Here is a 27,934-nt window from a genome sequence, read left to right on the forward strand (position 1 = left end):
GAGCTAATATTAGCTGGTATATTTCAGTCATTTCCAAACCTATTTGGGATGTGTGTTCATGAAGACAGGGACAATATGATTGTTATAAAATAGACGTGGCTATTCCTATCTTTGATTTCTTTGTCAATGTCTTTTTATAAGGTGATAAATGTAAGAGGGTACCTGGGAGATAATAAACAAAATGTACACCTGTAAGAGTTATAAATTCCCTGTAATTGTCAGATGCACCTATCAGAATGATTACCATATGCTTCTACTCTCAGAAATGTGAGGCTGTTTCTACTGAGAACACATAGAAACTATGCAATCTTTTTGAAAAAAATAAACACAAAAATGAAATATATCTGTTGTAAATTTGGGATGTTCTTTAATGGGCTGCCAGGGTTGCATTTATGAGATGAAGGTTTACCTCACTGAAAGTAATACTTCACCTGTCACACACAATCCTGAGAGAGGGCGCAGAGACACTCCACCAGAGAAAATGAAGGAGCACACATTAAGTCTGTGATGGCGAAACCTGAGAAAGGCTCCACTGTTCTTTTCTCTAGCTGTCCAGAGACCAACCACTGCTTTGCATAACATGGTAAATAATGAATCTGCAGTGCTCGCCGCTCGCCAGAGATGTTCCCCTCATGCCAATGAGCTCTTTTATAAATGAAAAGTCTGTACTACAGTAAACAACTGCTGCGATCACCAAAGAATAGGAACCTTCTCTTGTTCCCTCTTAGACACCATGGCGGACTGAGTGTCACCTCTGCCTGAGTTATTTTGTCTTTTATTTTATTATCACTATTTTTAAATGGACTAACTTTTGCACATGGGTGTGTCAAAAACATTCTAGAAAGGTGCTGTTGAGGTCAACTGATGGGAGAGTTTGAACATTAGAAGAGGAAATGTTCCTGCAATCTGAGAGACCCTGCACTTTGAGAAAGATAGATGTTGAATTGCAGAAGAATCAAAGAAATAATCTTATCCATATTCTGTGCTTTAATGTTACAAATAAGTATCTATTTCTTCATTTCTATGTTTTTCTTATTTCTTGTGCATTCTTTCATAAATCTAGCATACTTGGTAAAGGCATAAATCTAAGTTTTTCCCCCTGCATCAGTCAAGTAGGCAAACATTGCAAATTCATCAAATATTTGTTCAATAAAAATACCTCAGTGGAAGTGTAGTGGGAGAGAACTGGGCTAGCACTAGAAGGCTGAGCAGCAAAGGCCCCTCAAGAGCTGGCAACTGTAGTGTCCCCTGACTGACGACTGCGCCTTTATGGGGAAGATACATAATAATTCTACACTCTCGACTTAGTAACTAACATTTTCTGGTAATTACAAAAAAATATATAAAATATTTCACAACATCTTAAGTCTTTTGTGGAGTGAAGTGTATCTAGGAGGTGTGTCCCTCACCTCTAGTAAGGCAAGCTGTGAGTTTCCACATCATATTGTCAACCATCATGAGTGCAGTGACTGCTTCTGTGTCCCTATCTACCTTTCAGCAGTTCTTCTTCAAGTGAGCATCCTGGACTCAAAGTTCCTGTTTGGTACCTTTGTTCTACTAGCAAATTGGGGTAGCTCACATTCCTCCTTGTAAATTATGCATGGAAAGTCTATTGCTGCATAAAAAAATAAAATGAACAAAGAGATTGGAAGAATACGGTGCTGAGAAACACATTTTTCCAAGCATTATTGAATTGCCCCTGGAGTGCTAGTTCTAGAAGAAACAAAATCTGATAATAAAAAGGACTTTGTGAAGATTTCATGAATCAGACCCATCATGGCATAAGTGCCATGTTGTGGTTGACTTTCTTGGGCTTTCCAAACCCAGCTTATAAGCACATACTTTCCTTAAGTCATTTCCTCTCAATAGGGCCAAGACAGATCAGGGTCAGACAAAATATCTGGTAAATAAATAGGGGACTCAAATGGTGCTGGGCTCCTGTTTTCTGGTTTTTGATTGATTGCCAGTTGCAGCCAGGGAATGCTCTCATAGAGACTGAGAGACTAATCAGACCCTCAGTGAATTCTCTTTGGTCACTTCCTGTAGATGAACTTTGAAGAAAAACACTTTCTATATTTTTTTTTCTGGAAGAAAAGAATTAATTAGAAAAACAAGACAACAATAGCAACGAAAATCAAAAGTGTACTTTTCCTCTAAATAATGTTAATGATTGATAACAGCATCAGAAGGTTTAAATGATAAGCATAGCATCTAACAGTAAAACAGTCAAGAAGACTATCAGCCAAGATATTCATTTGACTGATCTAAGATTGGTCACAGAAGAAGCCATGATTTATGTTTGATAGGCTCTTCGGTATACTGTTCATGAAGTTTTTGACCACCGGAGAATCTAAGGTTCTCTAAAGCTTATGCCCCATATGTGCACCAAAAGAAGAACTAACAGCAAGAGCTTAGAGGAGCTGGCTTCCAACACTGTTCTTTCTATTGTGTATAAACAAGTAACACCTTTAATCACTAAATATTCAGTCTCAGCCACTATTTCAACATTGAAGTAGAAACTTGAATAGGCACTGTCTCTGTTTAAAACACCACAAGCAACTATTGATCTCCTACTTTCTAGACCAGGAGATTGTTGATAATCATTTGTTGAAATGACCCAACTTCAACTCATTCAATATTAGGGCCCAAAGCATGTCCTAAAGTCACCTCCTGTGTGTACACTCAAAAGTAGGGGATCTTTTCCTGGGACACAAAACTGCCAGCTGGCCCATAGTACTGACTATTAGATGTTTACAGAGTACAGTATGGCCTCAGACTTCTACTGCCAAGGAAATAAGAAGATAAACAATTCATGCCAAGAGAGTATGAGAGAGTGAAATGTAATGAACCCACAGTGTGAGGATAAGCAAATCCTGGCAAAATGAGGCTACTGGAGGAGGTCCTGGCAGAAGATAGTTGGTGAATAGAAGGCAGATATGATCATGGCTACCCTGCCATAGGTATATAAAAGTGGGAGACCAAAAGGAAAAATGGAAATATAGACATGAAGGACCCCCATGAGCACTGGCTTCCCCACACCCCTGCTCTGCCATTTACAGTGCTGTTCCACTGACACGAATTATGCTCACCTACTCAACTGCTGCTTGCTCTGTTCCTCTCTTTCATGTAAATCCTCATAGAAATAAATTCTGTGGCCTTAACATCTTCTTTAAACTCTGAAGACAAATGGTCTAGTGGTTCTGAACTTGTCTGCATAGATTAACTTCCGGTATGGCAGCCCCTTGTCATGCTTTCAGATGACAACATTGCACAGGAGGAGCACTGGTTTGGAGGATCTGCATGCTATGACATGAAGGCTGTCTAGAGGACAGTTAGAAGCATGGATTACACATGACCATTTTCTACTTTAGTACACAAGGACCTAAAGGTGTGGCCATGCCTTTTCTTTGTGCACACTGCCATCTTGGAAGACTAAGATCTTCCCAATGGGAGCAGTGTGACCCCTGCTAGGCTGAGCTGAAGACAGTAGAGATGTCATTACCACACAGAAACTAGAGTAAACTGGAACAGAGCTTTCTAACGTTTATGCCTTGACAAGTGATCTCAGATTGGACAAATGTTTCCATATATTTAATTAATATGTAGGGACTTAGGGAAGGCAAAAGATCTGTAGGCAAGCAATGGGAGCTCATTCTCTATAGACTGTCCTAGCTCCTAAACTGCTTCGGGATTCCTGAGATGTGCACATGTACATGATTCCTATGTTTTTATATAACCCTGACACCTGGGAGAGGAATAGAAGTACAAGTGTTGCCTCATGTTCTAGTCTGTCAGTCTTCCCCCCTACCCCGCCCAATTTTCTGCTGCCATCCTTCTCCATGCAGTTGCCTACAACTACTAAACTGATCTTTTAAAAAAGGCATATTAACCACTTTATAAAAATCATATAAAATACAAATTTAGTATAACACTAAATATATACTAAACACTAAGTGCGCATCCTATAAATGCTAAATGCATACTGTAATAAAAAAACAACTAACTTTATTAGAGAGATAAACCTCAAAATCCACAAGAGAGTTGGGGGAGCTGTGTGTGTGTGTCAGCTAGGTAATCCTGAAAGATGTCTTTAATTCAGTCAATTTAAAATGAAATGCCCAATGAACATTTCCAGTGTTGTGACATCAGCCTTGAGGATGGCTGTTGTTTAGAGTGCCACAGAATCCTCTGTCTGTTGTTAAGGTAGCAAAAGTAGAAGAATGAAGCTGTCTCACAGCAGGCCGTGTTCTGTTTTGAGTGATACTAAATAGAATTCTTGATTAGGGAGCCTATGAAGATGCATTTAATTCAAACACCCAGGCTCTGTCTCATCAACACATCATCTACTCCAGGTCCCATGCTCAGTGAACTCTGGAACTTGCCTCCCTACAGCCATATGTCATCAGCATCGTTTCCCACAGAAAAGTGAGCACGTCAGTGTAGCCTAAAGTGTGAGCCTATATTCAATTAGTGTCTCTCACTTCCCTTTCATAAAACTTGGTAACCTGATATAACTGGCCTCATTTGGAAAGAGCAAGCTTCCTCCCATACTGACTACCAGAACAAAAATCCATGGTGTAGTGATGCAGTCATACTTCTGACAAGATAGGCTAAGGCCCCTGAAGCTCCCTGTGTAATGAGATGTAAATATTTGTTTAGGGGCTAACGTTACCCAATTAACATAGGGCAAATGTCACCCAAGCGGTAAAATGGCTAATATCACCCATTCAGCATGGGGCTAATGTCACCCAGTAAGTATAGGACTGATGTCACGCAGCCAATACATGGTTGAAATTACGTGCTCAGTATCAGTCACGTTAATGGCTTTAAAATACCTCCCCCAAGTAAGAACTCTTGCAATTTCTTTGCATAAACTATATTTAGGAATGTGTGTGAGCCGAAGAAGGAGAACTAAAAATACTTCACATCCCAGGTAAGATTTTATGTTAAGAATCCAAGTACTAAGTTCACGGTCCTGACTGACTGGGCTCTGAATAAATGGAAGCATAGAAGTGGAAGGGTGAGAAAAATGTGCTCAAGTGTATCCGAGTTAAAAACACGGAGTTCTTTGCATTGATAGTGTGTGAGCTGACTGTAAGCTACTCTGGCATTTTTGTGTGAATGGTAGAAGGGTTCACTCTGGCATGTGGACATTTCTCATATCATACTTTGTTCTATCCTCTGCTGATGAAACTCATCTCTTGATAGGACTCTGCTTTCTCTCACTTATGTATGAAACAAGCATCTTGGAACTTGGGGATCCATGCTAGGTGGCCATGCCTCAAGACTATATATCCAAGGTCAGATGCTCACAGACATTGCTGCAATAGGTAGCAATCACCAATGATTGATGAAAATGGGTTTATTTAGGCTTGCTTTGGTTCACATCTCTTAGATTCCATGGAACTAAAAGGGAATAATATTTGTAATGAGCTGAAAGCACTGGTAAGATTACAGACTAGAAAACAGAATGAACAACCTAATAGTCAATGGTAAAAGGCAAAAGTTCATGGTTTTGACTCAGAAAACATAGAAATGAAATTTTCAGGAAAATGGATGGATCTGGAAAGTAGTATCCAAACTAAGGAAAACAAAAATTATGTATTCTCCCTCATATGTGACTCTAGCCTGTAATGTAAGCATGTTTATGTAAATAGGACTAAGCACAGATAAGGTCTAAAAATCTAGAAGATAGAGCAATGAGGATGATTTTAGGTGATGAAGGAAGATGTTGGGTAGGACTTGAAGGAGGAAGCATTTACAAGCCGGCAGTGGGTTAAAGGGAAGGTAGGCTTGTTTTAATTAACTAGGGTGAGTCAGGCTACACTGTAGAAGAAAACGGTGGAACATGGTCAGGTCTCAGCAAGAGCACTGAACAGTGAAGAGGAGACACCAATGGTAATTAAGTTAGACACATCTGCTGGCTGTGGAGATCGGCGGTGATTAAAAGTCGTTTCTATTGGAATAATAGAAATCACAATGGGAACTCAGGAAAAGTGGGTAAATCTGACTTTATGCACTGAGGAGTCCTTAAATCTGAGTGTATGCTCTGAGGATTCCTTAGAGGATTGGACTGAGTAGGTGAAATTTGCTGAACTCTAGTCAAACTCAGAGAGCTTTCCTCAGTTGGTGCCCTTGTTCCTACTGAGATTCTCCCTACTGAGTGTGGTCGGGAACATCTCTTAGTTTTTATTTACTTCTCTATATTCCACACTAAAATGAAGTATCGGGTGTAAATCATGTCTCATTTGCCCAACTTGTTTGACAGTAAAGGTTAAGTGCTATGTACAGCACAATAGAAAATTATCTTGATCTAGTTTATATTACTGTTCACTGAGTTGGATTCCCTATTGCAAATTGTAATTGGAAGGAGTTTATCATCCATGTGTGAGATATTCCAATGACTGGGGTTTAGAGGTTTTGGTATATAGCTATGTGCACATATGTGCCTATCTCTGTACACACATGCAGCCATCTTAAGATTGAATCGTTACTCTAAGACAAGAAAGGCGAGTGAAACCTGAGACATGGCTGGCTATGTACATCTGTCCTCTGTGACTATGTGGTGTAAAGTACATGATGACTGATTCTCTCAGCTGGGCAGGGCATGGTAAGTTTCCCCACACCATGTGGGGGCAAGGTAAGGGAAGCCTGGAAGGGTTCCTGGCCCTCACGATGACTCAGAGGTGTCAGATTTCAATCCTGTATACAAATTGTGATTTTTCCCCCTAATCAACGGTTAGTGTTCTCTTACGATGCCCTTCATTTGGATGTATTCAAATCTCTAATGTTTAATTTCAAAAAGAACTATGTTTTGGTGTGATTAAAATCACTATCTCTGACAAATGGTAAGATGTCTACCATGGGCTTCTCATAAGCAATTAAAACTAGCCACTTCTCAAGATGGAGACAATCGTAATTTTCATAACATAAAAATTAGACCATAGACATACAAAGTTCATAATTACTGGGCAAATATTAATTTCTCTTTATACTCTAGAAGAAATACCAAGAGGGCAGTCACTTTGGTTTCTGGACATAGAGTTCTTGTTTATTCTCACTAAGAATAAGGATGGGGTCAGAGTCACTGTTAAGGGACCCCTGCCATGCAGAATCCGTATGTGATGGAAACACCCAGGTGTAGAACACAGGAGAGCGTTCAGTCTCAGAAGTCAGGCCCTTTCCCTAAGGCAGTATGAAGCTACAGTAACTGATTAATCTCACTGTTCCCATTGCAGGAGAAAAGACTTTGCTGCTGAATACTTTACCAGTCACCCATATTCTCCAAGGGATGTCTGACACTTTTTTTTGTTATCAATTCCTACAAAATCCATCTGTCATTTCATTTTACCTCTAAGAACCATTTACATCAGTGGATGTTAAAAGCTACAAAACTTATTTGGGTATTAAAAATAATAGGAATTTTGCCTTCATCCCGGCCTTAGCCCACAAAAGACACTTAGGCATTTTATCTTTTAAGGACCATGCATGCCTTTTTTATTTTCTGTCTGAATGCATATACATTAACAATTTATTTTTATTTTAGAATCCCCTTGTGACACTTTATTATGTATTTTTAGATTAGTCTTAATCTCCAAACTGTAAATACTAGTATCAGTTATCATTTATACTTTTTAATGCGCCCTAGGGGAGAATTTTCAGCTTAGCATAATTTTATCCCTGTAACTTTCCATACCTAAAATATGCTGCTGGAGAATTGAAAATTACCCCACAGTGTCCCCAGTGGACCCAGCTCTATGGTGTCAGTCACTCTGAGGTCAGCCTAGGGTTTCTCCATGGAGAACGAGTAGAGAGTATCCTCTTTGTACAGCAGATAACCTGTTAAGGAAAGCAGAATCAAGCTCATGTGAGAACTATACATAACTCACAAGTGTCACATCTTACAAAAAGAAAGGGCTGCTACCAGGAGGCCACCAAAGAAGACTATGTTTGCTAAAGAGTTGAGGATGGTCCGACCATCACCAGAGACCATTAATGCTTTAATGCTATTCGAAGAAGCCTCTGTGTAAAAGTGGTCCTTTCTTAGTCAGTGAAGGTGGGTGTACTGTAATCCTAATGGCCTAGTTTGCCACACAATTTCAGTTTTGCCATTAAGAGGGTCTTATTGTCCGCCATGCCAGGTACAGCAGCTGATGATGGACGGTTGGCTTGAAGGTGACTCTACTCAGGAGGGTTTGCTGAAACAAGCCCTTTGGAGAATGCATGCTTGTCCTTGAGCTACAACCAGAAATACTGACTTGAGTTCTTGGTGCCTTTTTTTGAAGCATTGACAGATTTGTAAAATGTAATACAAACAGTGTTTTCGACAAGTGAGCTTTTAGATGGTAAAAAGAGTTAGCTGAGAATGTTCCCACTCTGGTAGGCTTGTCACTGGGGATCCAGCTGTGGATCAATTACTAAGTGCACATTATAAATTGTGTTAGTCTATATATTTCGCTTTTACATTTCTCTGTGTATTTAGAGAACCCTGTGTCATCACTCTCTCCATAAATTCATTTGACTTTTGCTTTTTTATTCTGAAAAAGAAAAGTCTTTTAATTTGGCTGTGATTTAGCACAATTGCATGAGGTAATTGCACCATGAAAGGTCCATATGGACTTGATTAAGATAAATTAAGCTAATTTAATAAAGCAGATTATAAAATTGTCCTACTGCACATAAATGCTATAATGAAAATGATTATTTAGTAATGGAAAATTTAAGAATTTTTTTCTTAAATTACCTGTAGTTTTCTAAAACTAATGGTAAATGCTAAACTGTTATGACTTACGAGAAAATGCAGTTATCACGCATCTCTTAAAGATCATGGCTGCTTAAAACGTCTGTAAAGAGGCAGATTTTGTGTAGATTTTATTACTGGATTTAATTTCTTATCTATTATCCACTATTAAAGTAATTTCAAACCAACTAATACCATAATAAATAATGTAGCAAGCTGCATTTGAAGTCTTTTTCAACTGTATAGACCACTTAAATGGGAAAAGGGACTTTTATGCAGACAAGTCAACAACTGCACATTAGTATATTATTGAAAAATAATCTAAATGTAGCTGTATATTAGAGAAGAATTTCACAGAGTAAGTCCATTAAAATACACTTTTCTTATTCAAACACCAAAAATGAGTATCCATAACCCTCATTGTAGGATTAATCGTTTGTCTATTTTTATTCAATCTGGTTCTAAGACATAAGAACCTACGGAAAAATATTGGCTGAAGAAAGCCAGAAAAATGAGGCAAAAAATAGAATCTATGTAACACGTTTGCACAGAATAACAAACAGTTTCCAAAATTCTCCTCAGCTCCTTCCAAATTTCTTTTTCTTGGCTTCATTAAGCATGACCTTGCCCTTCTCTGACTAAGCCTCTGTCGTCACAGCTCTCTGATTTGTGTGTATCTCTTCAGCCAGATTCCCCCAATTGTTCTTGTGAAGCTATTTTGGTCTAGCTTTACATTCTTGTCACCTATTGCTACTTCTTTTGAAATAATTGTCATGATACTTCATTGAACTGTTCTTTCTTAACATTTTTTTAGACATAGAGGCCTTGATGTGTTTGTGTTGTGCCAACCTCTAGATGATGATGGTGACAGATCATGAAAGGCCATGTGGGTACCTGAGTAAACCATGCTGTCAACAAAACGAGCTCCTCACAGCATAACACTGCCTGGTGACAGTGCCAAGAGGGTGTCCACAGGCCTTATATCTTCTGGGAAAGCCATTGAGTTTGGTTTAGATTTTATAACTTGCGAGGGGAAAACAGGATTTTAAGGATCCAGATACAGAGAAAGTTTATGCCTACCTGTGGAATAGGACAGTTTCTGACATCAGCCCAGCCCCTGAATTCCTAACTCACAGTGTTACTATTACTTTTGTCTTCCACAGAAAAGAAAGGTTGTTCCCTCACTCACACACATGCTGGGGGTCACAACATGCAGGTGTAAAATACCACCATATAAACCCTTAAATACTCACCTTTAATATATATATACATATATATATATTATATTATACACACACACACACACACAAATAAATGAGTGAGTATTTGGTATGAAGCTGCTTCAGGCCTATTTTCAGGTTACTTTTCAGCAACTCTATGGAGCACAGGCTCATTTCCTTACTGTATATTTAATAAATAATAAATAATAATAAACCATATTTCCCACAGTTAACAAGAACTGAAATGGTGTGACTATGTAATGTGTGGTACACACTAAAGCATGCCTATTAGCCAGAGCTCCAAACTAATGTGAAAAGTCTACATCTTCTGAGGCAAAGCAAGTGTTTTCTCTGAAAAAGATGCAATGTGGTTTGTATTCCTTGCGGGTACTTCTCATGTCTGCTTGCCCTAATTAGGGGTTCAAGAACCACACTGAGAAGGGGTGGGGAGAATGCACATCCCTGTCTTCTTTCTAATTTCAGTTGGAATCCAGAGGGTGGGGAGAGAATACACTAATGAAGTTCTTCTGTCTTTATGTATTTTTGCCTTCACTTGTGTTTGGATGTCAATAATGGACGCTAAAGTCAACTGATCTTTTACTGTTTGTCTGCTGTGAGAGAATGCCACATGCCTGTAGCAAAGGAGGTGGCTCTATGGCTGCCTGTCCTCACATATTTTCAAAGTCTCCTGGGGACAGTCAGACTGCTTTCTTCTAGTATGAGAATGAGATTGATTTTTCCAAAAATACGTTGTCTGCGGAGCAAAAGTAGACAAGATAAAATAAGGAGAAATTGGCTGTCATTTCCCCAAGTCATTTAGCGCTTGAAATAAGGAGTTATCCTACAAATTTTGTAAAATCTGTCCTCAACAAAATAGTAATGTTTTATCGTACGTGTTTTATTGTATGTAAAATTCAGAATCTAACCTTCAGGGTGGTGTTATAGGCAAACTGGATGCTCTGGATGCATATCACCATTGTAACATGTAAAAACACTAATTTGGGTAGAACACCATTATTTTACAGTATAGAGTTATACATAGGGATGCTGAGGATGGCAGCTCCCCTCTATACACTAACCACATTACTTGGAAATGTTCTGATCTGAGAGAGTGTCTCTCTTTTCTGCCTTTATCGTTACAAACTCGAACTCATGATTACTCTGGAATGTAAGTATTCCTGGATAAAGAGTGTGCTTTGTATTAATTCTAATTTCAGAAATCTAGTTTTCCTGGAATGGGGGGGTGGCACACTTGAAGTTTCTATGATTTGATTTTCGAAAGCTTTGATACAGATTTTGTGTACTATTGCTATGTCTAGATCATGGCCCTGTGAGCAATGTCTTCCTAATGTATAAACTTAGTTTTCTGTATTCCTCAGCCTGGTATTCCATAGCTGGACCACACCGACAAGTGTGGTCATTGTACCCACTGACTCCTGTTCTCACCAGTCCTACAGCTCAAGCATCCTCTCCCCATGTCCCTGCCCAGCTGACACATTCCCTTTGTTGTCTTTTGCTATTTGTTTTGTACAGAAATCTCTTCTGAGATCTTAGCATCGCCCCCCCAGCCCCCCCATAAAACCTATGTGAACTACTGTCAGCCCTTCCTGGCTCTTCAGGACCAGAGGTCATGCTATGTCTGTCCCCATTAGCTTCATACACAGGGAAACATTCATACATCGAGTGTTCAAACTATGACAGTAAACTTTAAGTTACATGCTGTCCGGTAGAGAAAGTACAATCTTGCAAATGACAAGATAAATTGATGATTATTTTGCTTCTTATTCCCATGGTAGTATCATCATAGATAAATGCATGAACGTTAATATTATGCTAAATATTTCATCGAAAATTATTCTGACTTTAACTATGTATGAAGTTCTTCACTAGAAATATTTTCCAAAATCCATCTAAAGCATTTAAACCCTTAAATTAAAAACTGTAATTTATATTATATAGAGAAAAAATTTAAAAATGTAAAATTTTATGAAAATTATTCATTTTTCGGGAATATTCATTAAGCTTGGACATTATTTTTATACCCAAGTCTATTTTAATTTGATAACCAACTTCAAGCTCCCTAAATATGTCATGTATAATTTTTGCTTAGCAAAACTTCATCATGCTAAGAATTGGGAAAAAAGCATTTATACTTGGATGAATTCTGAGTTTTTATGATTATATTGCCTGGATATTCTACATCATTAACAAAGATAAAATGAAGAGAATAAACTCGAAGTCATAGGGTGATGTCACCCAGAGTTCCTATGCCTACCTTTTCTGTTTCTCATTCCAGAAGAAGGAGACTTTGTGTTCCTCATCCACTTCTCTGTATGTGAGCTAAAGGTCTTAACCCCAGGACCATGTTTGTCTGTGTGTGTGTGTATGTGTGTGTGTGTGTGTGTGTGTGTGTGTGCGCACACGCGCGCGCACGGGCGCGTGTGCGCGCTCGTGCATGTGTGACATATGCATGTGTAGCATATGTATGTATATATCTGTGCAGATGTACGTGAGTGTATGCATGGGTGTGTGTGCCTGTGAAGTATGCATCTGTATGTGTAATGAGTATGCCTGTGTGCTCATGTACAAAGGTGAGAGAAGGATGGCAGGAATTTTACACACTCACTCTGAACCTTATTCCATGGAGACAGGACTTCTTTCAGAGGCTGACGCTCCACGTTTTAGCTAGACTGTCTGTCCGGCTACAAGGATCCTCTCTTCTCTTGCCTGTCATAGTAGGGTTACAGATATGTGTTGTAACCATTCTGGGATTTTTATGTGGGTGTTGGGGGTTTAATTCATGTCCTTAGGCTTGTGCAAGAAGCACTCTTAACTCCAGCCATCATGTTGATCTGCCATGTTCCCACTATGGTTAGTAGTGATTAAGCATCTCTCTCTCTCTTTTTGTGTCTCTCTGTTTCTCTTTCTTTCTGCCTCTCTCTGCCTTTCTGTCTCTCTGTGTGCCTCTCTGTGTCTCTTTGTGTGTGTGTGTGTGTGTGCCTGTGTGTGTGTGTGAGAGAGAGAGAGAGAGAGAGAGAGAGAGAGAGAGAGAGAGAGAGAGAGAGATACCGAAACTGAGACTGGGATAGGGAGAAGGGAGAGCGGAGGGGGAAGGGGAGGGCAAGAGGAAGAGAAAGACTTCATTTCCTTGGAACTTGGAACATAGACAGTTTGATTGACCTCTTGACCCCATCTTTATCTGTTTACCTCTGATGTCACCCCTCCATCTTAGACCTTCCCTAAGTCAAAAGACACTGTATTTCCGACTGGAGAGAATGAAAGCTCATAATTTGAAGAACACAAAGACAACGTGCAGAGTTGTTAATGTTTACTAATGAAGTACATTTCCCTTCTGGGCATAATTAGGTTGGAAATGACAATTACCATCCCATGGAAGGAATCTTTAATGGTAAGATTTCTTACTAGCCAATTTAGGAATTTATCAAATTTGTTGTCTGTCAAGTCAGTGGATTAATTAATGCTTAGTGCATTTATTTGACAAGTTCTACTGGCTAGTTATTACATACAAGGCTCTCTGTGGAACTGATGAATTAACAGGGGAATACCACACATCCTGACACCATGGGTCCTGGAAGCAAGCAGATGTGATGAGACAATGGAGTTGAAAGCAGAAGTCTCCTGCACTGTGCATGACCTCAGACATTGTTGAAGCCTGAACAGAGGAGAGGGGCTGACGCTCTGGTACCTGGGATGACACGTGAGGTTACGCAAGAAGGGAGAGTTCCAGTTTCCTTTCCATTGCTATCATAAATATCCTGACAGAAAGTAAGAGAGAAAGGGTTTTAGCTTACAAGTCCAGGTCAGTGTCCAGGGCAGTAGTGAAGCCCAGGTACCAGGATCTGGTCACATTATATCCAGTCAAGAGCAGAGACAGAGGGATGCACCTGAGCTGTATATTTGTTTTATAAGGTTGCTTTCCACCTATTGGCTATTTTCAACGAAAATGATTGCAAAATACACATCATTCTGGTTTCAGGATTGGGTGGGTTGAAGAGTTCATAATTTAAGATTAAAGTTATGCCTTGACCTTCAGGTGTAAAACCTGATTACATGAGGATTCACATAGTAAGTTTGGTTACATTGTTCTCTTAAAGGCAGATTAAACTATAAAACAGGCTGAGCATGCAGTATAATAGCCAGTTAACTACAGGAACTCAAATGATTGCAATGAGTATTAACTATGTGCTGTGAGATCTTTCAAAAGCTCATTCTTTGGGGGGGTTGAGATATTTTTATAAAAGTGCATTGATTACTATACAACATTTTAATCACTATCTATGCAATATAAAAGGAATGACACTTTTCAGTGTTCAATAGTTTGTAGTATTTACATAATGTATTACATATTGTATATTATACACTGCATTATATAATATATATTATCTACTAAATCTTATATGACACGTGATACATGACACATTATATATTATAAAATGTCTGTTGTACATATTATATTTTATATTATGTATATTATATATTATATATCATATTATAGAGACTGATAACATCAGTTTATCGTGTTTGCTAATCTGAGTCAGTTGGTAGTCAATAAAATTTCTTACGATGTAAAACTCTGTTAGTATTTGTATAAAGAACTCCACAGAGCTAAGAGTAGATCCAGTAGTTGAAAGCACAAGCTTCTCTTACAGAGGACCTGGATTGGATTATTAGCATACATCTGGTGACTCATGGCCACCTATAACTTTAAATCCATGGCATCTGGTGTTCTCTTCAGGCTTCTGAGAGAAGTGAACTTACATGTCCAGAGGAAAAATAACCATCAATGCAAATGAAAAATGAATAATTATTTTACAAAACAATTCTTGTTCAATGCTATATTTTTTCCAATATAATAATTTGAAGGAGAAGAAGAAGAAGAAGAAGAAGAAGAAGAAGAAGAAGAAGAAGAAGAAGAAGAAGAAGAAGAAGAAGAAGAAGAAGAAGAAGAAGAAGAAGAAGAAGTTGTTCATATACTAATATGCTAACTGGAACATGGTCAAACTCGCAGTGGCCAGCTCTTTAAAGAGAATTGGGTCATTCCCCTGTCAGAATCAATCTATTGTGAAGAGTCACATATCTATGCTGTCAAATAAATAGAAGAAAATCCCTTTTTGGGGGACATACACTATGGACTACAGATAGGTTATTAACTATCAATTTTAGAACACTGTTGATCAAATGAATCCAAGTGTCTACATTTTCTTTCCTTATTGTGTCACTGACACATTGTGGTGCCTCTAACATGATCTATGCTGCCCTAACCAACACAGTGCTAATATTCAGTGTCTAAATGCTTTAGTTTGTAAAGTAATTACGCTATTTGGTCTCTTTGTTCTCTAAAATAGCTGTGGGATCACAACTGTCTAGAGAAGCCTTCCCTGAACCGGTGGAAAGAGCACCGTTTGCCATCAGGAAAAGAGGAATTGGGGGTGGGGTTGTCCCTTCAGGCTCATCCTTCCAGGTTCTGTCCTTCGCTTCTAAACAGGAGAGTATCACTAGCAGCAGGGAAAATATCCATAAGTAAGAAACATGGAGTCGGGATAAATTCCCTTGGAGTAGCACAGGGACCTCTGAAATCGATGACAGTTCACCAATGGGAAGTGAGTGAATTATTGGAGGCATTGATTTGGTCTCTGGCAACTTTATAAAATACTAGTATTAAGTTTAAGACTATAAACTTTTAATAAACATTTATGGGACTAATGAATACAAATAGATTTCTGTCCTATGAAAAAAGGTTATCACAACCACAAGAAGTGATTTGTTCTCCCTTCTTGGTCCTCCAACTAAATGGCAGGTGACTGGATCCATATCATCTTATGTGGAGAATGGACCCCTCAGATCAAAATCACGGTTGTACAGAAATTCCTGGAGTTTTCTTTAGACACCTAAAGATAGACTCTTTTTTTTTAATATAGACTCTTTTAGTGTCCCTTAACCTTCTACATCCTAGAGTCCCTTTTTATCTGGATAGCTTCTTTGTGGTTCATTCTAATATCCCATCTCTGTCCTTTCTTCTTAGCATTAACAAGGATGGTAAAAAAAAACTTGAAGAGACCCATGTCCAAGCTCAACACTTGTAGAAGGAAATCTCTGTAGAATGAAATTTTGCAGCGTACACCCTTCAGTAGAGGAAATACAGGAAGATTCTGTGTACATTTTAGGGTCTCTGTTTCTATGTTTATTTAAAGATAAAAGTATCATTTATTTTATTTGTTATCCATGTCTAAGAGACTGTTTCACTCTCATGGACAGACACATCACACCATTTGAATCTAATGAAACATATCATATGTCACTCAGGCAGAGGCAATTATGAATACTGGCACTGCTAAGCTCTGATGCTGTTCACACTAAATTCTAACCATTAGCTGAACAGATTTGGCTTTCTGTGACTCTTGGTAATAACTTCATGGTAATAACTATGGCCTAGGATTTTACTGACTATACTAGGCAAATCTGTGCCCCTAACTCAGCATATGTTTTCAGTATTCAGATCTCACCAAGTCCTGTTTACTCTCTCACATGGGTTCCCTCAAAGGTTTGGTTGTGTCCATTTTGAAAGAATAAGGGCACTTTGACTATAGCCAACGTCTGCCTTCCTGATATTCCCTCTGTCTTCCAGATGATCCTACCATTTCTCTTATACCTCATACCATAGCATGTTTACCTTCTTTAAGTCTGTGGATACTTGCATGGGAATTGGAGGGATGGTGAATACGTAGTTATGTGTACATGACTCTACTCCAAGCTGCTGAATCAAAGAATCAGGGGCACTCAAGACTTGGATTTCCCATTCCTCTTACACCATATGGTAATGAAATAAACCTTGGACTGACTGTCCAAGAGTTGAGATACACCTAAGTATGAGGTAGTGACCATCATGGAAACCTTCCTATGAGGACTTCCTTCTCATGGTTGAAATGAATCATAGGTGTGGACATAGATCCCAGGTAAGGCTGACTTCTGGGCAAACTTCTTCCAGTTTAGTATGTCAGGATTCTAGCAAACTAGCCTTGAAGACATCCACTGAGCAGTAGTTGATGGTCTCCTGATCCAGGATAAAGGGTGTCAGGAGTCTATGATGACTAAAATGACCATCATCAGATGCTTTTAACTACATGTAAGAGTTTGGACTATACAGGCATTTGACATAATTAGATAAAACTACACGAAGTTGGCACAAATGGAACCATCTCTGTAGGCATGACAGATACTCCGTGGAATCATTGTTGACATTCTATGGCACACTGCCCCGCCTCCATCTATTCCTGGCACTTCTTAGTCATACCTTCTCTTCAAGACACTTGTAAGCCATCATAACTACCAGCTATTTGTTTTTACTGCTCACTCTATATTCCCCTTTCCCCTGATATTTTGTTTTAATTCATCAAAAGATAAGAATCAAATCCTTACTCCATGTTAACCACCTCCATCCCAGCCCCTCTGATGCTCACCAGTCTCGTGTATTTCTGAGGGAACTCAGAGGCATTAGCTACAACATAGGTTGTTCTGTGGATCACATTTTCTGATTTCTCAAAATTTCACCCTGTGCTAGGTCCAAAGGCACAGAATTACACTGACAGCACATTCCCTTCATGCCTGTGAGAACTGTGGGTACTGGAAAAGTGAGTACTTCAGTTTTGTTTTCTTATTTAATTAAATTACGCTGTAGGATCACATCCACCCTCTGAGCCCAGGCCCACATTGAGATGCCTAGCCTATGTAATAGTCTGATTCTTTTTTCTTTTTCTCCCTTTTCCCTTCCTTCTCTACCTTCTTCCCTCTTCTCCCTTCCTTTCTCCTTTCTTCCATCCATTCCTTAATCCTCTCTTCTGGTAGCTTATTTCATTGTATTTCTTCCCTTTCTCCAAAGTTGAATTCAGTGCAGTGCACTTCATAGTAAGGTGAAGTCCACTCCATGGAGGAGGTTTCTAATGTATTAGTCTGACTCAATCCTTGGTTCATTTTCCTTCACCAGGTAAAGCATCCTTGTGAGTAGAATTGTGGATCAATTTAAGACTGGTGTGAACATGATTTTAAAGTTAATCTCAGAGTTGTTGAAGTCTCTCCTGAGATCCAGGACATTTGAAAGTGGTGCCTTCTGTGTCTAAGGAATGAATTCAGGACTATACAGCCTGTTGGCCTTCCCAACAGATGTTGTTAGCTCACAGGAACTCTGATCTTCAGAGAACCAAGTAAACAGACACAGTTTCACCTTCTATGGTGGGATTGGCATTCATTTTCAAAGATACTTTTCTAATCTCTCTTTTATATTTATACTTTTCAAACTTTAAGTTTTGAGAAAGAGGCCACTGTCACATCTCCTGTGTTTAGGATGCTCTCACTACTCCCTCACTGTGCAGGATGGGAAATGGCTCGCTTGTCTTTTTGTACACACTGTCAGTGAGCCCCTGAATATGTTTTATTAATACTTCATTGAAAATAACTATCACTGTGGTTACCTCAGGGCAAAACTTGAACATAAAGTTTGATGGAAATGGAGCCTGTGCAGGAGAGTCTGGCTCTCTGATCTCTCTACTTCCTGATCTCCAGAACCATCTTCTGCAGTTTGAAATTAGAGTAACCAGATCTTCCTGGGAGCCCTGGGTTCAGCCAAGCTAGTGCATTGTGACATTTTTACCTTTTACTGTGAAGTTTAAGGAATATTAGATATTTTTCATCCTGATTCTGTGTCATTTGTTCTGTGTTTTGAGATGATGAAATGCTCTTTGGTTGGTGGTTCAGACTCTGAGAACCCCAAGAGTCCAGGTTAGTTTATTCTGTTGGTCTTCCTGTGGAGTTCCCATCTTTTTTGAAGCCTGCAATCCTTTCTACAATTCTTCCTTAAGAGTCCCCAAGCTCTATCCAGTGTTGGGCTGTGGGTGTCTGTATCTGTCTGAGTCAGCTGTTGTGTGCAGCCTCTCAGAAGACAATGTGTTCCTGTCTGCAAGCAAAATAGAGTGTCATTAATAGTGCTAGTGGTTGGTGCTTGCCCATAGGATGGGTCTCAAGTTGAGCAGGTTATTCATTGGCCTTTTATCCAGTCTCTGCTGCCTACCTCATGCTTATGTTACTTGTAGACAGGATAAATCCGAGGGCAGGACCTAGGCCTCCCCATTCATATTTAGCAGATGTATAGCTTGACCCTCATGATGTGGGTCCTGAACAACTGGAGTAGGGTCCATCCAAAAGCTCTTGACTGTATATAGGATATGTTGTACTAGATGGGTTGCCTTGTCTTGTCTCAGTGGGAGAGGAAGTGCCTAACTTCACAAAGACTTGAAGTAGGGGGACACCCAGGGGGACACACCTCTCACTCAGAGGAGAAGGGGAAGGGAGATGTGAAAAGGATTGCGGTAGGGGATTACTGAGAATAGGGCAGTGATCTGGATGTAAAGGTAGTAAGTAAAAGGAAGAAGAAAGAAAGAGAGAAAGAAAGGAAGAAAGAAAGAAAGAAAGAAAGAAAGAGAGAGAGAGAGGAAGGAAGGAAGGAACGAAGGAAGGAACGAAGGAAGGAAGGAACGAAGGAACGAAGGAAGAAAAGTAACAGGATGCATGCTACTACCAATGGGTCTGATTCACAGAGTTAAGCAAACATTTGAACTTCTGAGATTCCAGTTGGGGCTTGTTTGTTTTTGTTTCTCCTACATGTGCCCATCACATCAGCTCTTTCCATTGTATTTCATGCACATCTTCATATTGACACAGTTCTCTGTTTGGACTGAGCTGGCTCTGGAGACAGTGTTGTGTGATCTAGCCTGCCTACTCTCTCCAGAGAGTAAACATTCCCAAGTGAGCATCTTTGGAAATGATAAGACAAAAGGTTTTGGAATGTTGAGAGAACTTCCAAACAGGAAGTACTGAAAAGAAATATTGACAAACTGCAAGTAGTTTTATGGAGAACAGTGCCTGACCTGCCTTCAATATCTTACGAACTCCTCTTTTCTGCCTTTCCTTCCTTCTCCTCCTCCCTCCTCTTTCTTCCCCTTCCTCCTCCATCCCTCCCCTTTTAATTCCTTCCCTACTGTCTCCCTCTCTCCATTTTTCATTACTTGTTGTTCCTATTTTATTGTAGAAATCCAATGTAATAGCTTGATTGGCATCTTTTTTTTTATAATCTTTATATCATGCCTTCAAAATTCCTATCTAAGCATAACTTTCAATGCTCAATGCTCTTTACTACTTTGATATGTTGTTCTGTTATTTTCCTTTGACCCAACTGCATTCTAATATCCTCTTGACTGTGGTTTTAAGTGTTATTTAATTACAAATGTGTGGGTGAAGCCATGCAAACACCCCACACTCTGACTATCTCAGCAAGATCCTGTCAATTACTAAGAGATCACTGTGGGAATCCCCAAGCATAAACTGGTTCTATCTCTTCTCTTTGAGGTTCTGCTTGGTTCGAATAAGTGGTCTGCCAGATTTTTGTTGGGCACACATACTATTGTGCCCTGTAAAGAATTTCATGCATTTATCTTGATTCAGTGACTCTGTATCCCTGCTCATGTTCTTTGCGCAGTACCTTTTTCTATATGTTAGTAACATAGCTTGCAGTATTCAGTTACTTCATGAAGGGTGTCTCCCACTTTCACTGTTGCCTTCTTCTGTCTCTACACTTAGACTGTAGTGTTGAATGCAGTGAGGTTCTATACTCTTACCCAAATCTCTAAACTTCTAAATATTTATTTTATGTGAGTTAGTGTCTTCATGCATTGTGAGTACCAAATGTGTGTAGAGACCTGAGTAGCCAGAAGAGAACACGGGTTCTCCTGAAACTGGAATTACAGATGTGGTAGATAAACTTCCTGATAAGGGTGGTGAAGACTTGACCTTGGCCTCCAGTCCACCACTGCAGTCAAGTCTCTGCATCTTACCTGAGATGGTTATAACTTTAGCTTTCATATGACTATTAGGACAGTTTATTGGATCCTTCTGGCTTTACCCTTTTATCTGTGTTTTTTACTTTCCTGCATTTTCTTCCTATCTCATTTCTTATAGACTCACATTTTATGGTTGCAATGTATCGGCTTTGCTCTTTTGTTAGCTATGATTTTGTTCTGTTGTTACTTTAGGACTGCCTGTTGCATTCGTACCTTTCATCCTCTGCCCTGCTTTGGTGTGGTTTAGTTTTGCTTTGCTTTCTTGACGTTGTGTATTTTCTTCTTTTTGTGTTTGTAGTTTTTAGTTGAGACAGTTGGAAATTTATTTGGATGGGTAAATGCTAGATATTTTCTATCCCCTAACTATCTTTAATCTACATTTGAATGAGACTGCATGCATGGAACAGTGGGTGTTTACACTACACATAGTGTGTCTTAGAGTGGATACAGGGTATGGCATTGTGAATATAGTTGCTCCACCAGAGTAACTTTTCCATATGCCTCTTTATTGAGGTTTTATAAAAACTTGAATCTAGATTAATTTTTGTGGCATTTATGATAAGAAAGGCAAAGTTACAGCTAGCTTCAGATTCATGACACTCAGACAGAATGTGCCTTCAGTCGGGAGAGATAAAGAGGTTCTTGTGAGTTTCAGCTGGTTAAACCAGAGCACAGAATAACATTTACCCATTGTTTATGCCAGCAAATGTGGTAATCAGCTTTGTGTCACTGTCATTTGACACATGGCAGACAGCCTATAAAGAGGAAAGGGGTATTTTGACTTATGGTTTTAGAGGTATCTGTCTATAGTTTTCTGACCCTGTTGCTTAGAGCCAGCAGGGAGACAGAATTTTATGATGTGAGTATGTGATGTGGGGAGCCTGTTTATTCTGCAGAAACCTAGAGCAAGCAGAAGCCTACTGCCCAATAACTCCTGATCAAGGATTACCCCCAGTAACCCACTTTCTTCTCCCTAGGATCCACCCTTTAAGCTTGCACCAGCTCAGATCGTGCTAACGAATGTGAACAAACTTTAATGCATGGCCCCTTGGGGATGTTTCAAATACAAACTAGAGCAAAGCCTTAAGTTTCTTTCTCTCTCCCTCTCTCTCTCTCTCTCTCTCTCTCTCTCTCTCTCTCTCTCTGTGTGTGTGTGTGTGTGTATAAATGACAATATAGATCAAAAAGCAGTATATACCATAATGTGTTTCCAATATTATCAATTATTATTAGTCAAGGGAAAATAAGCATCAATATTGCAAAATAAGGTTATAGATTTTTTTATACCTTCCTCAGTAATTTTAATAACTGTATTCCATCTTAAGCGTCAGTCTGTTGTGACAAACTTTTAACAGGTTTGTGTATATAAAAAATATTCCAAATTAGGAACTGAGAGTTGGTAGAATGTACAGAATGATATACCATACAGAGCAACCTGCCACCGACTGAATCCCAAGACACTACAATGGGCCTTAGAATTTATTCAGACTTGGAAAGTGGGAATTAGACCATAATCCACATCAAGGAGTAGGTCTCTTGGGAAGAAATTCAAGTGCCTGTCAGGGCTGGGATGCCTGTAGCACACTGTGCTAATTGACCATAAGCATTGGCCTCTGCTGTTCACCCCACTCAAGACTAATCCTTTCATTCTGATATAACCAAACTTTACCGCTCTACCTGAGCAGGCATATCATGCTCATGTCCACATAGCCTCATTGGTACTTAGGACTTTGCATTATGATATTATTTAGATGGTTCTTCTTGGTCCCCTTGGCTGGAGAGAAATTATGAGACGGGAAAACAGACCTTAGGAACCTCAGCCATCTTGTCATGATTCCACCCTGCTAGTATTTCTCTTTTTCTAGAAAGAACAGATGTCAGGCCTCGAGCTCTGAAAACCTGGGTTTTGGTATTATTGAAGACTACATAATTATATTCTATTTACATTTCTAAGGGGTCAATGGGAATGGATGAGAAACTGGCTCTAACCCACTGCCTACAGGCAAACACTTAATGTCTCCAGTGTGCTTTATTAAGTGGCTATTTGAAGATTATTTATTTATTTATTTATTTATTTATTTGACTTAAGATAAGAGACTATCAGGAAGGCAATGTGTGTACAAATTTCTGCACAAATCCCTAAGGATCCAGTTTCAGGATAAAAGCATCTAATGGTCTCATAAGGCCCCAATCATCGTGCACAGTCTGCTGAAGATGCCACCATTCCTCTGAGAATTTCAAACCCTACATGTTAGCCTTGTGTTCCGTTCATTAATGAATATTAATGGTGAATTTTCATGTACTAGCAGACTTTCACTTTTCTTTGGGCAGGGATTTAATATGACACCCATTTAATCACTTAAACAGTTGGGTTAAAGGCTTGATGTGATAGCCAATTAAGTCACTGAGTTGTGACCATATGTGCTTGCCAAATCAGAAGCCTTACAGTGAGAAATTCTGCAGCATAATTAGAGTGACAGCCCATGTTCCCAGTCCTGGGTGTTAACTCCCCAGCTGTCTGATGGAATCCTGCCCTGGAGGTTGGGGCGGGTTGAGGGAGCCGTGCCTACAATGCACAGTGACTTTAAGGTAATTCTTCCACATGACCAAATGCTCGCCCTGTGTAGAATTCTCATACTACAAAAACCTCTGTCTTGGAGTCCCTATGGGACAGGGGTCACTTTATTCAAGCAAGGATTGGGAAGGATTAAATGAAGATTTCAAGTCAATTCTGTAAGAGTTTGCTAAAGGCTTACTGTACTCTTGTTTCTGCAGATGTGAAAAGACTTTTACCAACTTCAGGGAAAGTGTCAGAGAGAGTAGGGTTTTTTTTTCTTATTGGATATTTTATGTATTTACATTCCAAATGTTATTCCCAGTTCCCACCTCTCTTATTCCCCTGTCCTGCTTCAAGGAGGATGCTCCCCTCCTACCCATCCACTCCCACCTCACTGCCCTGGTTCTCCCCTACACAGAGGAAAGGAGCCTCAGAGGACCAAGGGGCAAACTGGCAGAAGTAATAATTGGTTTGAATAGAATTGATCTTAATTTGTTTTCTTCAGACACTACATTTCTCTATATTGGCTACTTTCACACGTTTGGCCTTAAATATTTGCATGGACTGGATATCATTAATCCCTTTTATTTTATAATTCTACAACTTTTATGAGATTGACAGTGGTTTAATAATATGAATGGTTTTGCATTGTCATTGTTTGTAAATCTCACTTTAAAATTAAGAATTCAGAAATAAAATAAAATTAGCTGAAAATAAGTATTCTCAACCACTATGTCTCAGATATATTACATTACACTGTTTATCAAAGAGTTTGATTTTCAGTCACTGTACTTACTTTACTGTAAAATTCTTAAAATCATTTTAGCACCCTGATGCCTAACTGTGTGTGTGTCTGTGTGTGTGTATGTGTGTCTGTGTGTATCCATTATTACAGATTGAGAACATGCACTGCATGTCAGCCATTAGATTTGTCATTCATCTGCACTAATGAATGCTAAAGCAAGAGCGTGCTGAAGGGGGGCCTGTTCTGCCTCTAGACATTTCATACATAGAAGCTAAATGTCTTCTTCCCATGTCAATCAATTTGCACCCAGCAGAACCATTCTCATCTGTTTACAATCAGCTTCATAACAGGGTCAGAAGAAACAGATATTTGCAGATTATGCGATCTGCTCCAATCTTCACACCCAGTCTGTGAAGCAAACAGACAGAGCTGTTTTCACGGAATAAACAACTACGAGGAATTACAAAGGAGACTGGAGACAACCTCCATCTCCCACTTCCCCCGTCCTTTGAAATGGTGTCTGGTCTCACAAAGATGGCAGTTTTTAAAGATTCGGTTTTCAAATTCCACTTTAATCAAGTGTCAAGGTGTAATGGTGAAGGCCACCCCCATATACAGGAACAAAGAGAAAGGTATCGAAGGGTCTTCAGAGTAGAAGAAATAGAACTCTCCCACTTCCTGCCTAAGAAACTCTGTTGGCACCAAAAATACCCACCTCATAACTCTGTAGTTCCATAGACAGAAATGCATATACACAGACACCCTCACACTCACTCTGCTCCCTCACACTCCACTCTGCCCCCATATATAATACAAATCACCCACCCATACATTTATATTATATTTACATATATGATATGTACATTCAAACATAAATGCATCATATATATATGTGTATATATCACATGAACATACATATCACACGCACACAAACACACACGACTCCAGAGGCTTGTGAATTCTGTGCAATTTCCGAGAACCTTGTCTACCTCTTCTTCACTGAAGAATTGTGTTACATCAGCTTTTTTGTATACTAGAGAGTGATAGTACGTGTGCATTTGAAGTCTATTTTCAACAGTAGAACCTATGCAAATGTTGAGCAGATTGCCCTTATCTCCAGAGTGGGGCGTTTGATTTCCCTGCCAGTTGCAATTCTCCTTAGTAAGTCCAAGGCATTAATGTATTTGATTTAATAACACTTGTCTTTTGGAAAACAATTTATCTGGACACACAGTAAGTATGTTAGTTTTAGCAAGAAGTACTATTAGGAGCTAATTAAACAGTAATTATCCTAACAGCAAACAATGAATTTTCTGCAAATAAGGCATCAGTAAGCCTTCCAACTTGAGTCTCTGTCTGGCTTGTTTCATATGTGCTGTGTGCTCCAGGCTCAGTAGCACTGAGTAGGAACAAATGACAGAATGGTATGTGTACCACATTTTCATTTTATACTTAGAATCCTCTCTATCATCATTGTCATCATTGTCGTCATCATCATGATCTGGTTGCATGTACATATTGCAGCCTGTATATGGAGGTCAGAGGACACTTTCATGGAGTCAGTTCTCTATTTCAGCCTATGTTTGTTTCCCAGTGGGTTAACTTAGCTCCTCTGGCTTATGAGACAAGTATTCTTACCTGCAGGTCCTTCTTTCCAGCCCCACTCCTCATTATCTTTTGACCCGTTTACTGGTTTGTGCACAACTAGGTTGCTTCTGTGTCTTGGCTGCTGTAAATAGTGTTCCCATCGAGTAGGAGGCCATTCTTGTCCCATTGTCTCTGATTTCTTCTCCTTCTTCCCCTTGTCCTCCTTGTCAATGATGCCACTTCTGCATTCCCTGGCAATTCTACATTTAGTTTTGGGCGGAATTTCATGATTCTTTCTACAATGGATTTATTCATCTACATCTAGACCCACAGGGGATAAACATGTTTGTCTTCCCAGTAGTGGTTATGGTGGCCTCCTCACATACATTCATTGGCTTAGAGAAAGAAATGTTTCACTGTGGTTTGGATTTACAGTTCCTGCAGTGTCTGAAGCTGAGCCTTTTCTTCAAATGCCTCTTGGCTGTAAAAAACAGCATGAAGGATGAGGCCAGTTCTAAATTTTCTTTCTGTGAAGGACAGCAAAGTGGACATCTGACTTACTGAAATGTAAGCTTACTTACTTAAATGAAATATTTAAGCTTCTAAACATTTTATAGTTTTTTTTAGACTGTAGTATTTGTGAGTAGTTGCTTCGTTACTATAAAGGTACTATTAACCACCTATGAATTCACATTTCCTTTCTAAATATCCCTGGGTAGTCTAGTTTATGTTATAATATTCATGTTAAAATAAACATACTTAATAAAAGTCATTAAAACACACACACAAGCATGAAGTGAATACAAAAGAAAATAATTTATTCCTTTGTAAATTGGTTTTTATTTGAAAATATTTTTAAAATAGTAGGTCTCTTAAAATATCTATTTCACAGAAAGCACTGAATTCCTGGTGGGATGTCTAAATTTAAAGGAAAACTATGGAGCCTTCTCTTTCTTATCCTTTCCACCAAGTGGTATCAATGCCATCCAAAACAGTGTATTTTGGCCAGGGATAGCAAATCACTTGGACAGGGCCCCATGCAGGTGAATTGGGTGAGAATCTTTCATTGTGAAAAGAAGACTCCAGAACAAACAGCCTCAAGAACCTAACTTTGAACTGCAAATCATTAAAGCATTTGCTTTGGCCACCCAAATAGAGTGAAGAGAGCTGAGAATGCCCAGTGAGCAGACTCTAGGGCAGGGTTCTAAGAACAGCACCATTTCTCAAGTTGATGGCTGGAGTGAAATTCTTTTGTTTATTCTTTAGTGCACATCTTATGTATGAAACATGGGTTGGATACCAATTAGTGATATGAACCAAAAGTGGTACTGCTGGTGGGGTCTGAAAACAAATAATGTGTTGGTTACTGGTCAGTAATGTGTATCAGGTGTGGTGCTGATGCTGAGAATCAGCAGTGATTGTATACTGTTTAGTGATGTGTATCAGATGTGCAGTATTGGTGCTGAGAATAAGGATGTACTAGATACTGTCGAGTAGTGTCTATCAGGTGTGTAGTGCTGAAGCTGAGGCCTAGGAATAAACATGGGTTGGATACTGTTTAGTGATGTCTATCGGGTGTGTGGCACAGATGCTGAGAATAAACATGCATTGAATACGATTTAGTGATATGTATCAGGTGTGGTAGTGATGCTGAGGTCTGAGGATTAACATGGATTGAATACCATATCGTGATGTGTATCAGGAGCATGGCACTGACGCTGAGGTCTGAGACTGCACATAAATTAGATATTAGTGATGTGTATTAACAGGGCACTGCAGCTGCAGTCTTGAGATAAATATAGACTGGATATCAATTAATGATGTAGATAATCAATTAATGATGAGGCCTGAGCTAAAAAACACAATGGCATGGATCTGTACCCCAGCTCAGACATTTTTCTCTGGTTTTGGTTCTTCCTGCCTCACGTGAAATCTCGTTACTACCAACATAATCTAGATCTCTTCTGGAAGACAAACATGAATAGAATTATTCCTTTCACCAAATGCATTTGTTTGCACTTTCCAAAAGTCATTATCAAATTGTGGCAGGGTGGATGTTCGAAATTCCAAACGCATTTTCTGTTCAGCTCCTAAGTGCAGTGATCTATTTTTCTATTGCACGAACTTGCTGATTTTAGTAGGCCAAGCATAGTGCTTATTTTATGATATAAATGCATC

General features: G+C 39.2%; 2 protein-coding genes across 2 annotated transcripts in view; both read left to right on the forward strand.

The window, feature by feature from the left end:
• Positions 1 to 27,934, forward strand: part of Erich1 (glutamate-rich 1) — a gene marked incomplete at its 5' end in the record, with an annotated part of 52,793,804 nt that overhangs the window by 50,214,597 nt on the left and 2,551,273 nt on the right.
• Positions 1 to 27,934, forward strand: part of Csmd1 (CUB and Sushi multiple domains 1) — a 1,600,021-nt gene that overhangs the window by 772,108 nt on the left and 799,979 nt on the right. The window lies entirely within an intron of this gene.

Source organism: Rattus norvegicus, chromosome 16 (genome assembly GCF_021556685.1).
Source record: "Rattus norvegicus strain SHRSP/BbbUtx chromosome 16, alternate assembly SHRSP_T2T, whole genome shotgun sequence".
Classification (NCBI taxonomy): domain Eukaryota; kingdom Metazoa; phylum Chordata; class Mammalia; order Rodentia; family Muridae; genus Rattus; species Rattus norvegicus.